The sequence below is a fragment of the Siphateles boraxobius genome, unplaced genomic scaffold (assembly GCF_051911475.1).
Source record: "Siphateles boraxobius isolate OS27281-9 unplaced genomic scaffold, OSU_SipBor_1 37, whole genome shotgun sequence".
Taxonomy (NCBI): domain Eukaryota; kingdom Metazoa; phylum Chordata; class Actinopteri; order Cypriniformes; family Leuciscidae; genus Siphateles; species Siphateles boraxobius.
In genome coordinates, this window is record NW_027508997.1 from 416,488 (window position 1) to 430,827 (window position 14,340).

Below are 14,340 nucleotides of genomic sequence, written 5' to 3' on the forward strand. Positions count from 1 at the left end.
TAAATAATCATATTTTGATTTTCATAAATACATGCTGTAATAAATTATAAAAATATTATTAATATTATGATATAAATGTATAAGAAAGGTAATCAAGGTGATCAAAAATAAATAAGGTTGAGGCCAATATAAACTTTTTTTCTGTTTGGTATTGTAACTTGACTTGGACTTGACTCGACCCTTAGCAGGACTCGACTTAACTTGCTTGAAGTGAACCATTGACTTGACTTGACTTGGTTGCGTGTACATGCGACTTAGACTTGCTTGAGACTTGATGGTATAGGACTTGAGACTTACTTGTGACTTGAACATGTGTGACTTACTCCCACCTCTGGTGTTTAGTTACTAAAAAATATGTTACAACTTTTAAGTTTCTAAGCTATTTTATAGATCAATCACAGAACAGTGTTGACGATACATTTCTGCGCTAATGAATATTTTTGTGTGTGCGCGATATGCATGTGATGTGAGCGCTGTCTGTACGTGTGTGCGTTACAATGAAGTAGCGCAGAAGGGCGATTAACTTATGTGTACAATAAGTGTTTAAAACGTGCATTCATCCGACCCGATTAATTTGGAGCATCCAGATGGTATAGGTATCAAACATTTCTTCGTTCTTCATTCTCAGAGTACGCATTTATTTGTCATTTTAACTGTTTGTAAACTGAGTGTAAAAGTGGACTTCAAAGATTTCTTATCCTTTTGCGCCCCGTATGGTCCATGATCATAGTCAATGTCAAGCTTGAATCGTCATGGCAGAGCATTAACATCGACTAGTCTGTGCAACCCCTAGTGTGAACAGGGCCTTAAAAAATATCAACATATTCTAACTCAAGCTGCTCAGTCTTTTTAAGTACTCACAATTTTCCCATAGAAAAAAATTCTTACACTTCAATGAAAAACTTCTGATCCATGGCGCTCTCAAGCTATGTGCATCAAAATCAACAGTCCTACAGGCTGTTCTGACTTAGTATGCTTTAGTTCTTCTAAATGATCAGACTTTCACACATGACATAATCAAAAATCCCCTAAAACCAAAATTACATTGACAGAATAGTTAAATCTAGCTTGGAATGTTTTGTATTTGATCCCAGTGTTCAAACTACAAACTTCCTATATAACCTTAGGACTTCAAGTTAACGCTCAAACTGTTTTAAACTCTCAGGCAAGACTTAGTCAAGCTAACATTCAAAGTTTGAAAAAAAATATTGGAATAAATATCAATAGAGTTATAAGGGGTTTGTTGCAACTGGCTACAGATCTCTCAGTAGTTCTCTCAAAGATTTCCAGTAAAGCTGTGACTCAAGAGTTTTGAATTAGAAGTTTTTCAATATAATATGCTACCTTTTGATCTCAGGACGTCCTCTTTTTGTGTTTCCTCTACAGTGGTACACATATCCTGGACTACACTCTGGGAGATTCCCTGCAGAGCTGCGAAGTCTGTTACACTGTAGACATGCTTATCGTAAGGCTTGTTCGCGATCTGTCTCAGTGACGCCTCGTTTGCATTTTGATCCCTATGGCGTATATTTCGATTCCCCTTAGCCTTAGCTCCAGAGCATGTGACTCAACCTCATCGTGAGAATCCCCATCTGTGATAACAATGGCAATCTGAGGAACATTCTGCTGTGTTCGACTTCCGGCCTCTACAACAAAGTGATGTTTCAGCATGAACTCCAAACCCTGGCCGGTAAACGTCCCGCCAGTTTTATAATCCAGACTTTGGATGTAGTTGAGAATTTCCTCCTTGTTCTGGTATTTGTTAAGCAAAAACTCAGTACGCGGTGTGTCACTGTATTGAACCAGACCGATCCTGATCCTGTCAGGAGCAACTTCAATGTTCTTTACGAATGAGGAGAGGAATTCACGGATTTGTTGGAAGTTGTCCGGCCCAATACTGGCAGAGCCATCCACCAGGAATACAATGTCAGCCACTGTCTCCCGTGTACAGACTGAGAGAAAGAATACAGACTTTTAATTTGAGCTACAATCAGACAAAACTGAACAAAATCATCTCGTATTATCTAGTAAATTCTGCCCCTACCAAGTGGTTGGCCATTGCTGACAAGAAAACATAATGACAGAACAAGGAATCCAAATAATCCCAAATCCTTCTCCATGCTTGAGTTCTTTGTTCCCTGAAAAAAGAAACCAATGAGGTTAAGTTTCTGCAACACTCGCCTCACCAAACAGAATTGTTAATATAATATGATGTTAGCTTTAAGAAAAAATGAACAGATATATTAGGGATGTTGTTATGTAAATCATAGGACACAGACATATTTCCACTTTCCCACTGATCTTTCCTGTTTTGAATGAAAAATAACACACAGAATGTTTGTAAAGACTGTCAGGTTGAGATATGAGATCTACCATTTTGTGTGCGTTACTGGGACTACGACCACTTATACTTATGTCCTTACCACACAAGGGCCTTGTACCAAACGTCACACTTTATGTTTACTTAAGTAAACCATGGCCATCACAGATCAGCAAAACCGCAACAAGTCCGATTAAACTGCACACAAGTGTAACAACTAACGAAGCCTAGAAAGCCAAGACTCCATATCTATTAACAGATTTAACACATCTTCCAGACAGAGGCGAACCAACACTGAGTGGGGGCCCCAGGCAAAATTAATCAATGAGGCCCCCTTTTATATATATATATATATATATATATATATATATATATATATGTATTTTATATATGTTTTATATATAATATATACAATTTTGTTAATATATCTTCATTACCTAGAGATATTATTATACAAAATTCAAGAAGTAGTCAAAACACAGAACATCTAACAGAACATAAGCTGTTAATTTTTTACAACATTATGTGCTTATATTTTTATGTGCAATCTTCATCTTTATAACAGAAGATACAATACAACAATCGTCAAGATACAGTAAATCTTCAAATGTGTAACAGATTGTCACCTTAAAAGATTGTCATTGCGTGGTGGAACAAGCAATGCTATATAGAAATATATAGTTAGCATCTTAATTTAATCTTTGTTTTATTAGTTCATTAACTAATTGTTAACTAATCTTTCATATGGTTTACATCATCAGATGATATTTGCTTTCGATTAGAATTTTTTCGTTTAAAAGTGGAAATTTCAAGCTTTAGATATATTTATCATGTATGTGAGGCTAGTATACGCTGTGTTTATTTTTATTTTTGAGACACGCTCCAGTTCACGGAGACGATGAAAGCGCGCCCTGTTTGTTTTATTTAATTTTACAAAAGCACAACTTTTTCTTGTTATTGTGAGTTTACACAAATAAAAGTAGTTGCGACTGATGCATTATTCTTTTCTGTATGGCCAGAAATTATAGAATATTTTAAGTTGTTTCCCCTGAATATAGGAAAATGCAAGTAATCGCACCGGCGCCTCCATGTCATGCAGTGCGCGCTCCACACTCTGCACAAACACTTGGATATGCGCCTAATAATAGCGTACATTTATCTAGGTTAACGTTAAAGTGAGCGGCAATGCCAGACGGAGAAGTCCTTTTCATGTTTAACCAATCAATGTCAATGTCACATTTATTTATTTATATAGCACATTTCCAAGGCCAAGGCCTACCAAAGTACTTCACAGTAAAAAACACAATGATATTAGTCACAGACTGATACAATAAAAAACACAATAAAATAACAAATGCAAAAGATAAAGGTACACATAGAATATAACATTCATCAAGGCAGCTCCCCTGTGCCAAAAGCTACTTCAAACAAATGAGTCTTCAGCAATGATTTAAAAGTGGACAGGCTACTAGCAGTCCTCACAGCTACAAGCAGTGAGTTTCAGAGAGTGGGAGCTGACACTGAAAAATCGAGGTCACCACTGGATCTCCGTTTCGATCTAGGAACCTCCAGGACCATCAGACTGGCTGAACGAAGGTCTCTGGAGGGCCTATGCAACGTCACAAGGTCTGTAAGGTACTCTGGGGCTAACCCATTGATACATTTAAAAACAAATAGAAGAACCTTAAAATCAATCAGATACTTTACTGGAAGCCAGTGAAGCAATGAGAGCACTGGAGTAATGTGCTCCCGCTTCTTCCTGCCACTTAAAAGACGAGCTGCTGCATTCTGTACAAGCTGCATATGATAGAGCTCAGACTTACCAATGCCTCTATTCAAAGAGTTGCAGTAATCCAGGTGAGAGGTAATAAAAACATGAATGACTTTTTCTAGGTCAGCCTGTCTCAGATACGGTTTGACTTTAGCTATCAGTCTAAGCTGAAAAAGCTAGCCTTAACCACAGCACTGACCTGCTTATCCAGTTTAAAAGCACTATCAACAATCACTCCAAGATTCCTGGCATGGGATCTTAAGTGAGGTGCTAGTTGGCCAAGGGCGCTGGTAAAAGCCTGAACCAACTCTGGACGACCAAACAAGACAACCTCCGTTTTATTCTCATTAAGTTTTAAAAAGTTTAGGTCCATCCCTATCTTAATATTGCTCATGCAGTTTATTACGGCCTGCAAAGATTCTTTAGCTGGAACCTTTAGCGGTAGATACACCTGCTAATCATCAGCGAAGCAGTGGAAGGAGATGCCATGCTTCCTGAAAATTAATCCCTATGGTAGCATATACAGGGTAAATAGGAGTGGACCCAAAACTGACCCCTGCGGTACCCCACAGGTCAGAGGGGCCACTGAGGATGAGAACTGTCCCATTTGTACTGAAATTGATCTGTCTGTTAAATACGACTCAAACCACTTTAGGACAGTGCCTTTTAAGCCAACACAGTGCTCTAAGCACCACAGAAGAATTTTATGATCAACTGTGTCGAAGGCTGCAGTCAAATCAAGCAGAATTAAAATGGCACAGTTGCCAGTATCAAGGTGTAAGAACAGATCATTAAAAACTTTTAGTAGAGCAGTCTCCGTACTGTGACGAGACCTAAAACCAGACTGAAACTGTCAAATCATGCATTTTCTACCGCGAGTAAGCGCTGTTCGATGGTGATGCATACAGCAGCTCCCGGATCAGTAGCTCCAAGGTCTTTGTGTGGGCCTGCAGACGCCTCAGGTTGAACACGCTCCCGTTGAGACCAAAATGGATGTATACGCCATCAGCGTCGTCGAGGTCGGCTGTGGTCTGCTGGAGCATCATGCTGAACAAAATGGTGAAAGGTGTGAGAGAAAGAACACAGCTCTGTTTTACACCGTTTGTAATAGGGAAGGGCTGCGAAAGGTCTTTGCTGTGTCTGACTTGTCCAGGCTGGTTTTCATGAAGCTGGATGATCAAGGTGAGGAACTTCGGTGGGCAGCCTAGCTTTTCCAGAATTTTCCCTGCCTGCTCAGGGTATCAAATGCTTTTGTCAGATTCACAAAGGTGAGGTACAGCGCTTTGTTTTGTTCCCGGCACTTCTCCTGAATCTGCCTCAGGACAAACTATGTGGTTCCCCGGTTGGCTCTGAAGCCACACCGTGTCTCTGGAAGGTGATCTTCTGCTATCACGGGTACCAGTCGGTTCAGCAAAAGTCTTGCAAGGATTTTGCCAGCGGCGGACAGAAGTGTTATGCCTCGATAGTTGGAACAGTCTGACTTCTCCCCTTTGTTCTTGTACAAAGTGATGATGACTGCATCACGAAGGTCTTGAGGGAGTTTTCCCTGCTCCCAGCAGCAGACGAAGAATGCATGGAGTTTGATGTGCAGTGCTGGGCCTCCGTTCTTCCATACCTCAGGAGGGATGGCATCAACTCCTCCAGCTTTTCCACTCTTCAGCTGTTTAATGGCTTCCTCAGTCTCTTGTGGTGTTGGTGCCACATCCAGTTCAGTTTTCACTGGTTGTTGTGGGATGCGGTCAATTGCTGGTTCTTGGACTGAGCCGCTAGCGTTGAAAAGGGTGTAGAAGTGTTCAGAACAGCACTTCAGGATAGAGTCCTTTTCGGTGAGCAGTTTTTTCTCAAGAGGGGGGCTCAAGAGGGGGAAGACGTTGGTGTTTTCTTCTTGCCTGCATGGAGGAGTTTTTTGGTGGAGTGCAGTGTGCACAGAACTGACCCCACCCTTTAAACCCAGGGTTCATCCGCCATGGCCTAGCAAGCTGGAACAGTGACAGCGAGGTCCACGGTCCGTAGGTTTTACATCACAGTTTCCCTCTCCTAGACAGAAGGCCTGCCAAGGCTGAAGAGATCTGCCTTCCCTGCTCTTTTTCAGGTCGTTGAAAAGAAATCTATAAAAGGACCTCCCGCTCGCGTCTAAATTAGGTTGTAAAGTGAAAGCTGAAAATACGTCTTTTTTTAGGCCTAATTTTCATGAATTCATGATTATATTTAATATTCATAATTACTGTCAAAGTAAGACAATTCACAAAAGTTGATCAAAACATTTATTGACACATAAAATACATCTTTCAAGTAAAAAACACTTTCCTGATCACATCTTAAGCATTTGATCAAAAACTGTAATATTGTGAAATATTACTACAATAAAAATAACTTCTCTAAAAATGTATAAATAAATATGTAAACATATAGTAAAGTGTAATTTATTCCTGTGATGGCCAAGCTGAATTTTCAGCATCGTTACTAAGCAACATTAGTCTTCAGAGCCACATGATCCTTCAGACATCACTATAATATGGTGATTTGATTCTCAAGAAACATTTATGATTATTATCAGTTGTACTGCTTCATGTTTTTGTGGAAACTATGATTCAGGGGCCGTATTCACAAAGAATTTTAAGGCTAAAAGTAGCTCCTAACTGGCGAATTTAGTAGCAACTCCTAAAAATAATGGGCGTGTCACTCCTAACTTTAGGACTCCTAATTTTTTTCACTAAAAGTAATTCACGAAGCATTTTAGCCCTAAAAGTAGCACCTAAGTCTGGGACAGCTTAAAAGAGGTCGAGAGGATTGTAGCGCACATCACCGCCTCGCAGTCGTCCGGGGTCTGCGACACAAGCGGGAATGCTGCATTGATCTGCAAACAAATCTTCTCCTATGTCTCACGCTTAGTTTTACTTGATATCCCAGTGTCGAATTTCCCTTTTATTTTTATTTTTTTTATTTTTTCAGCACCAACTGGGCCAGCAGCAGTAACTGATCCTGCGTCCAGTTGGGCTTTCTTTTTCGTTTTGGCGAGTTCATAATCCACCGTCATTCAACTATTACATTACTTCAATAGGAGCAACATTTACTTGCTTTAAGTAGTCTATTTAGGCTATGGAAGCTTGTTTCCGCCACAGAATGAAAAATAAAAAAGCTAATTGCGACTTTTTATCTCACAACTGTGACTTTATTTCTCACAATTCTGACTTCATATCTCGCAATGAGATAAAAAAGTCGCAATTATTTTAATTTATTTTTATTCAGTGGCGGAAACAAGCTTCTATACTAATAGGATGTCAATTAACCAAGCAAGTGTTAATGCAAGTGTCGTTTTTCATTATTAGGCAAGTGGCCTGCAGCAGCCAAGATGATGTTCCTGGAAACAACCAACTAAACACCAAATTACAAAACATTATTAGGCTATGTGAAAGTGAATACATTTGTGTTTGTGTTTGTGTGTTTAGTTATAAATACGTGCTGTGTAAGTTAGCCTATAATACATTTGGAAATTATAATTTAAAACAAATATTAATACAAATTTAAAACAAATTATAATAATTGAATAATATTGGTAAAGCAATGCCACAATAAACTAAAGCATTTATTTAGGTACATATAAAGGTAAGTCTGCTTTTTTAAAATATTACACTTCAATGCGTACAGAATGTTAAGAAATACGTTCAAATTGGACGTCTTAACATGGTAAAACTGTGCGTCTTTACACGCACTAAAGTAACGCGACGACAACTGACGCCTTAACACGACCAGAATGAGCGCGTCTACGCGTTCAAAAGAAACACGTAAAAAATTGCCAAGTTATCGCGGACAAACAGTGCTTGTTGACGCAGTCAAATTTCACGCGTTTCGTTTAAGGACTATTGGCCCCGATGCGTTCCATAAACGCGTCGCCCAATTCGCGTCATTCGCGACGCCCGGCGCGAATGATGCATCTATTCGCGTCTTTGCATTGACTTTGTATGTAATCTACTCGCGCAAATAATTAAATTTGCGTTCAGTGTGAACACACCACGCCCATATAGCTAGCATGATGCCTTCTATTTCTAGATGACAAAGACAAAGTTTACCAGTAGACTGTTACAGCAGACTGAAAACAAACCGGAACTACTCGGTTACTCACGTAACCTCAGTTCCCTGAGTTAGGGAACGAGTATTGCGTAGCTATACGCAGTGGGGAAACTCTTTTTCCTCGATTTACTGAGGCCTTTATGTAAAGCGCATTTGCAGCTGCACAGCTAGAACATTAGCGTCTGGCTCACTCATAGGCTGCGCTGCGGCAACTGCACATCCAATGGCGCGGGCCCAGTCCTTCGAGCCCGCCGAGGAGGCGTGACCTCAGTCTATAATAGTCCCCGAATTCGCCATTATAGCAGGTTTAACGGCTGAAGCGACAACTTGCCATGTTACTATAGTGCGGCTGGCTACGCAATACTCGTTCCCAAACTCAGGGAACTGAGGTTACGTGAGTAACCGGTCACTTCGTATTGCAAAGCTATACGCAGTGGGGACGCCATGCAAAACGCCACACCGGGTAACTGGCTGCACTGCAACTCAGGACCCCTGAGCCTACAGAACAAGCCATAACCGCATAATTATGTATAAATAGACCAGATACCATCAGGTCTAAAATATTACATGGGTTTATATATGAACTATAACCGGCCAAAGCTGGTCGATATATGTATGGAATATAACCTGCAAAAGCGGGTTTTACATATCTCATATAACCGGCCAAAAGCGGGTTTTCTATATATGTGAATTTAACCGGCAACAGCGGGTTTATGCATGAATACAACCGGCCAGCAGCGGGTTTTATATATATATGTGAATGTGATTGTGCACAGTAATACATGACAAGACCGGCCACCGACGGGTCTTAATCATAGCGAAAACACATTCGCCTGCAGGGAAGGCACTTCCATATTATAGAAATTCATAAATGTGGACGACGTGGACCAGCCGGCTGCCTCACAAATATCACTAATGGGAATGCCAGATGACCAAGCCCATGACGAGGCCATACCTCTGGTCGAATGGGCCTTGATGCCGATAGGGCAAACTTGACCCGCTGCGGTATAAGCCATAGAAATAGCATCCACTATCCATCTAGACAGTCTTTGCTTAGTGACTGGATCCCCTACCACCAAAGCAGACAAAAAGCTGTTCTGATTGTCTAAAAGACGCAGAACGCTCCAGATAGATTCTCAGCGCTCTGACAGGGCAGAGAAGTTAACCTCTACATCCTCTGCAGAAGAAGGGAGGGCTGATAACGTCACCACCTGTGCTCTGAACGATGTTAAGAGCACTTTAGGAACGTAACCATGTCTGGGCTTGAGGATGACTCTGGAGTCATCTGGACCCAACTCCAAACATGCAGGGCTCACAGAGAGCCAGAACATGATGTGCTGCTATGGCTGCCACATACACTTTCAGCGTGGACGGGGAGCGACCCGCATCCAGCAGCTCCTGTAAGAATGAGAGAACGACAGATATCTCACATGACTCCGGGTCAGCCTGATTTTTCGAGCACCAGCTGGAAAAACCCGACCATTTCGAAGCATAAAGGCGCCGAGTCGACGGGGCCCTGGCTTCAGATATGGTGCTTAAGACCTTCTCAGGAAGGTCCTTGGGTACCCGTTGAGGGGCCAAACATGGAGGGCCCATAAATCGGGTCTCGGATGCCACAATGTCCCGTTCACCTGTGTGAGGAGGTCTTTCCTCAGAGGAACAGGCCATGGGATTGTGTCCGATAACTGAACTAGTTCTGGGAACAATGGTCTGGTTTTCCAGAGAGGGGCCACCAGAAGGACTGGGCACCCGCTCTCTCTAACCCGTTTGATGACTTGTGGAATCATTGAACCGGGGGGAAAGGCACAAAGGGGACGGTTGGGCCAGACATGGGCCAGCGCGTCCCTGTCCTTCGAGAAGAACAGTTTGCAGTGGGTGTTGATTCTCGAGGCGAAAAGGTCTATTTCTTCCTCTCCAAACACCTTCCATATCAGACTGACCGTCCGTGGGTTCAGGGACCACTCGCCGAGGGGAGTGTTGCCCCGTGAGAGCATATCCGCGCCCACATTCTGGACGCCTGGGATATGCGCTGCTCTCAGAGAGCTCAGGTTGGTTTGTGCCCATAATAGTAGGTCTCTCGCCATCGCATACAGGTTTCCTGACCTGAGGCCCCCCTGGCGATTTATGTAGGCCACCACTGACATATTGTCTGTGCGGACTAAAACATGGTGACCTCTGAGGTTCGACAGAAATGCCTTCAGGGCCAACCCAACTGCTTTCATCTCCAGACAGTTGATATGTAAGCTCTGCTCCGTGCTCGACCAGAGGCCGGATGCAGGCATGCCCTCGTGCAGCGCTCCCCAACCCAGGTTGGACGCATCTGTAAGAACCACTTTCCTCCTGGAAATTGTTCCCATTGTCAGCCCCTTGTGGTACCAGTCCTGAGCCCGCCAGGGAATCAGGGTTCTTAAACAACCGTGATTCACTATAACGCGCAAATTGCCTGACTGCCATGCGTGAGTTGGCACACGGCGTTTCAGCCAATGCTGCAGCGGGCGCATGCGCAGTAATCCCAAGCGGAGTACTGGCGATGCTGCTGCCATGAGACCAACCAGTTTCTGAAATTTCTTCAGTGGCACGAGCTCGTGCGCTCTGAAAGTGCCCGCAAGCGCTCGCACTGAGAGCACTCTGGTGTGAGTCGCGCTGTCATAGCTCTTGAGTCTAAAACTGTGCCCAGAAAGATCACGCTCTGGCTGGGGGTTAGTTTGCTTATTGAAACATTGATTGTGAAACCCAGGCATTTTAGATGGCCAAGAATCAAATCCCTGTGAGCTAATAACTCGATTCTCGACTGTGCCAGCACCAGCCAGTCGTCGAGATAATTTAACACGCGCACTCCCTGATGTCTCAGAGGAGAAAGCGCTGCATCCACACACTTCGTGAATGTGCGGTGTGCCAAAGATAGACCGAACGGCAGAACAGTGTGTTGAAAAGCCTGGCCCTCGAAGGCGAATCTCAAGAATAGCCTGTGACGAGGACTAATTTGAATGTGAAAGTAAGCATCTTTCAGATCCATTGTGACAAACCAATCCCCCGGGCGCACTTGCGGGAGGATATGTTTGATAGTTAACATTTTGAACGGCCGCCTCATGAGAGCTTTGTTCAAATGTCTCAGATCTAGAATGGGTCTGAGACCGCCGTCTGTTTTCGGAATCAGAAAATAGTGGCTGTAAAAACCCATATGTTTTAGCTCGGGGGGGGACTAACTCTGTCGCCCCTTTTGCTAAAAGATTCTGTACTTCGGTGCGAAGCACGTGACCCACGTTGCTTCTCACCGAGGTCTCGAGAACCGCCTGAAATTTTGCGGGTCTGCGAGCGAATTGGAGCGAGTAACCTCGTTTTATAGTGTTTATGACCCAACTCGACACACCGGGGATAGCTTGCCAGGCCAGAACCGGTGTGGCTAGGGCTTGACACACAGATTGGGGCTGGTCGCCTAACGCAGGGGGACCTGATACCCTTATATTGTGATTTTTGCACACAATGAGTATTGGATTGACTATACCAGCATTTGCATGTGGGGGAGTCAGTGTTATAACAAGGGAGGAGCCGCCTAGTGAAGGGGGACCTGATACCCTTATATTGTGATTTGTGCACATATTGAGTATTGGACTGACTGTACAAGCATTTGCGTGTTGGGAAGTCAGTATTACAACCGGGGAGGGGCCGCCTGATGAAGGGGGACCGTGAACCCATGTGTTGTGATTGTGAAACATGCTCTTTTTGTGCTTTATTTGGGTCGCCGTGAAAACGGCGTTTGTTTGCAAGAACGCGCTTACTGTTGCAGGCCTGTTTGCAGTAATAAAATCCCCAGCCGCCTGAACTGAACAGGGGGCTGTGGGAAGTTTTCTTGGCTTCTTCGAGGGTGGTCCGGCGAGTGCGGAACCCGTGCCCTCTCTCTTTCCCCTGCATGCTAGGACGACTTCGGCGGCGCTGAGTGGGGCGCTGCGCTTGGTCTCGGGCCTTGGCGTTGGGGAAACGGGAATCGCTTGTTTGCTCTGGGCTGGCGCTGGGCATCAGCCGCAGGGCGGGGCTGAGAGGCCTGTTTCGCGGGCTTTGTCGGCCGAGGCGTTGACGGGGCTCGCTTGTGAGCACTCGACGCCGAGCTAGAGCGCTTAGGCAAGAAGTGACACATGGCGTGGGACGCTTTCTGTGCCTCGGTGAATCTCTCCAAGAACCCCTTCACTGCCAGGCCGGAGAGGCAGGTGCTGGATACTGGGGCGTCGAGGAACCTCGTTCTCTCCGCGTCCTTAATGTCAGTGAGGGTAAGCCAGAGGTGGCGCTCGAGCACGACCAAACTCACCATATTCCTCCCGATAGCCTGCGCTGTGGCCTTGGTAGCTCTCAAGGCCAAGTCCGTGGCGCTTCGAAGGTTCCGAAAGGCCTCAGGGTCCGGGCCAGCCTCGTCCATAGACCGGAGGAGTTTGGCCTGGTAAACCTGCATCAAGGACATCGTGTGCAGGGCCGATGCCCCTGACCGGAGGCGGAATACGCGCGTCCAGCGAGGGCTGAAGTGCTACGGCACGGCCTGTTATGATGAACAGCTCTAGTTCGCCAGCTAGCAGCTGTGTTTCGGGCAGAGATGAGCGGCCAACGCCTCTTCGAGGGGCGGCAACGACTCATAGCCTTTTTCCGCTGCTCCGGCCACGGAGTAGAGCGTCGTGGACACTGCGGGGCCTTGTGTAGAGTAAGGAGTGCGCCAGGCTTTGGTGAGCTCCTCGTGTAACTCTGGAAAAAATGGTGCTGGCTTGTGACGAGGGACCTGTTGGTGACCCGGCAGAAACCAGCCATCCAGCCGACTTCGAGGGGGTTCAGCGGGCGCGGCCCACTCGAGCTCGAGGTCCGCTACGGCCTGCGTCAGGATCCGAAGCATTTCCGCGTAGGAATTAGTCCTGGTAGCAGAGGAGCTGGGTGTCGGCTGGGAAGCCATGACGGGGTCGAAAGAGCCCGGCCATTCTTCCTCAGATGCGGCAAAAGCCAGGCTGTCATCGTGCTCGCTGGGCCCGCCGAAGGAGACAAGGCCCGCCACGTGGAGGGGGCGCTGATCTCCCTCGAACAGGACCGAAGATGGAGCTGGAGAGAGTGAGGCACGCGGGGACGTGGCCGGCGTGCGTTCACTAACATCCATGCTTTCCGGTAGCCGTTGGCTGCGGCGCTTCTTCTTCTTCAGGCTGAAGGAGAGCCGGAGAGGGAAGCGTGGATGAGGAGGCGTCGCCATCACGGGAGAGATCCCGCACATCCGCCGGCCGACAGTGCAATCTCCGCGTGGTGAAGTCCCAGGCAAGGAATGCAGTCCGCTTGATCGTCCGAATGAAAAGGATATAGCCGGATAGCCACAGGAGAGACGGCGTCAGGAGAAACACGGTTGAATGTGTCGTCTGCTGAACTGTACCTCGCTCAGGCTGAAGGCTTGTTCGACGGCGAAGGCTTAATAAATGGTCAGACGTGAAGTTTGTCGCTGAAGGAGTAAAAATCTGTTATAATGGCGAATTCGGGGACTATTATAGACTGAGGTCACGCCCCGCCCGCGCCATTGGATGTGCAGTTGCCGCAGCGCAGCCTATGAGCGAGCCAGACGCTGTGCAGACGCTAGCTGTGCAGCTGCAAATGCGCTTTACATAACGGCTTCAGTAAATCGAGGAAAAGGAGTTTCCCCACTGCGTATAGCTACGCAATACGAAGTGACCGTTCGTAAGGGAACTGAAGTGATATTTTTGGCATTCCCATACTTTATTTCCATTGTTTTTCTTTTATATTACGGTCATTTTTACTTAGGAGTCATGACCTGTACAGGACACGGAATATAGCCTAAACCAAAAAAAAAAAAAAAAGTTAAGTTTGTATTGCTAACAGTTCTATTGGTGAATAGTTTGCATGAATGAGTTTTTAAAAATGAATGATAAACATTCAGAAATGTCTAACAAGGTAAATTTAGGAACAAAAAGGACCAAAACGATTTATCAGAAGCATTGATTTATAGATAATATTTATATTTAACATTTACCAATGTTGATAGGTTTGAACTGTAGCAGTCATTAAAGGTGCAGTCATTCCTATTTTGTAAAAATAAAAATTAAATGTACTTTCAACAAATGTTTAAAATGATGGACGTTAAAACGACATGTCTATATACACCAGGGTTCAGTTTGAGTGTGTGTAAACCGGACTGAGCAGGATT

At 44.8% G+C, this 14,340-nt stretch overlaps 1 pseudogene; it reads right to left on the reverse strand.

The window, feature by feature from the left end:
- Positions 1–4,464, reverse strand: part of LOC143702931 (uncharacterized) — a 42,644-nt pseudogene extending 38,180 nt beyond the window's left edge.
- Between the last annotated feature and the right edge of the window lie 9,876 nt (positions 4,465–14,340).